Raw genomic sequence first — 2,609 nt, forward strand, 5'->3', positions numbered from 1 at the left:
AAAAAGGTCTATTACAGAGTGCTGATCTGGAGGATTTATCAGATTCAGGTTCAATTCTTTGGCAATAGTGGTTCACAGATGATCCTGTGTTCTTTCCACCAGGAGCAATATAATGTCTTGCCTTTGGTGATGTTTGCAGTCATTGATGATCAATGTCCAGTTGCATCATTCATTAGGGGTTGCAAAATGATTGTATCCTAATTCTATCATTTAGGACCTGAAATTCTTATATGAAAAAAGACTTCCCCACATCTATTCTAGTACAAGTGATACAGTTTATATAGGACAGGCAGAATAAATGCATGATTGTTTGCCTATATTTGGCAGTCTTCAGAATAATAGATTGGTTACTAGCATACTCATATCAGATGTGATCCAATCAACTAAATTTTTTTTTCTGTATTGTTGTTCCAAATGTCCACTATGACAAGTGGAAGGCTCTTCAGGTTGGCTCCTAAGTATTTTTCTGTTTTTTTTGTTTGTTTGTTTTGGCATAGTGTTAGCAGTTCTTTGTAGCTTGTTATTTTTTGTTGTGTTAAAACATCCTAGCTCATCAGATACATTTCCAGCCCTAGACGTGAAACCAGACATTTCTCCATGGAACTCTGTTTATTATTACCGAGACATAGTAATTTAAGACTATAATGTCAGTACTAGGTCCTGCTTGCTACTGGGTCTGACATTGCTTCTAGGCCTTTTCATTGGGCAGATCAAGGATTTCTTTTTTAAAAAAGATAAAGTACATCATGTGCTTTTTAAAGACAAAATACATAAGCCTATCCTTCAATTTCCAGTTGAATTTAGGTCTATAAACATTTGATTTAACCTCTACTGTCTTACAGCAATATTTCCCTTTTCCAAGATGAGAAACCTGGTTGTTAGTAACAGCAGAAATGAGAGAATATAATTTCTCATTTGCTTTGTCCTGTAATGCAACAAAACAACTTCAAAAATCCATCATCAAGATTACGGTCAACAATATTATTACAGAAAACCTTTTAAGATTTTGGATTTTTCTTTGTCTTTTTGTCTTTACGATATATACTATAAAGGGTATTATAGTCAAATTACTGTGTTTTTAAGTCATTTGAATACTTTTGCCCTGTGTTATCAGACAATCCCAATATACATGTAGTTAATAGATACAGATTTTGGTAAAACTTTAGGAAACTTCTCTAGAAGATCTGGGAACTTAGAGCTAAGTTTTAAAGTACCTTATATGGTATGATTAGGTAAGTTCCTTATATAGTTACAAATAAGGCCATCTCTAATTGGCTTAAACAAAAAAGGAATCTCTAATTACCATAGATGAAAAGTTCAGAAGTACTCTCTCCCACCCCCACCTTAGTGGTTTCTCTGTCTTATTCTTGCCCTCACTCCATCATTCTTTTTTAGGTTTGCTGAAGTTTACTTCTAAGCTTGCTTCCTATAATAATCCCCAGAAGGTTCAGTCTCCTATCTTTAGTCTTCAAAAATTAGTGGAAAATAATCTTCTTTCTTTCTAATAGTTCCACAAATATCTGGAGCCAGGATTTCATTGGCTTATAATATGTGACATGCCCTGCCCTGAAACAACCACTTTGGACAGGAGATAAAATGCACTGATTAGCTTAGGCCTGGGGATGTCCTCACATTCACTGAGGTTGTTCACGGAAATTCCTGTGCTATTATTAGAAGATGGCAAATTAATGCTTGTTACCAAAAACAGTAAATTCTAGGATCATTTATAAAAAAGATAATTTGATATTTAAAATAAAGGTATAATATTAAGGACTTCATCATCACATCACACACGTTCACAGCAACTGTTCACACTGTATAATTGGAATTCCACAAAGTTTTAGAGCTGGAAGGAATGATGGAAATAACATTGTCTAAGCTCTTTATTTGCAAAGAATGGGAATGAATTCCAGAACTTTACTACCCCAAAGCCAGGAGGATGACAATGTATAGGAGTATGGATACAAAGAAATACATTCTTGGGCTGTGAGCAGATTGGCTTGCCTTAGGAAGTTTCCAGAAAATCACATTTTCACTTTGATTCTTTTTTATACAAAATTTCTACTTTTGGACATAATTTGGAGTACTCTCCCAACTCACTGCCCCCTTCTCTGGCATTCATACCTAATCCACCCATCATGCTTACTGAAAGTACAGGCCTAGTGCATATGGCTATATGGGATTCCTCCTCCTGTGTCTAAAGATAGGAGACTAGAGATAAATATCTTTCCTGTAACCAGCCAATAGGCAAGGGAGAAAATCCTATTCTCAGTGAATTTTTGAACCAGGAGACACATAGATTGAAGTCACTCAGGTATGGAGATTTGGTTTGGATGCTCATAGAGGTTTGAGGCTAGCAGATATGTTGAATCTGGTCAGAAAAGTGTGATCAAAAAAGAGGAACATAGCAAAACTATAAAATAGTAAAAAGATCAGTGGTTGCGAGGGTTTGGGAGGAGGGAATGATGAACAAGTAAAGCACAGGAGATTTCAAAGGCAGTGGAACTATTCTGAATGATACAGGTATGCTTCACTTTACTGCACTTTTCAGATACTGTGTTTTTTACAAATTAAAGGTTTGTGGCAACCCTGCATCAAACAAATCTGCA

This window comes from Propithecus coquereli, unplaced genomic scaffold (assembly GCF_000956105.1).
Source record: "Propithecus coquereli isolate 6110/MARCELLA unplaced genomic scaffold, Pcoq_1.0 Scaffold102, whole genome shotgun sequence".
NCBI lineage: Eukaryota > Metazoa > Chordata > Mammalia > Primates > Indriidae > Propithecus > Propithecus coquereli.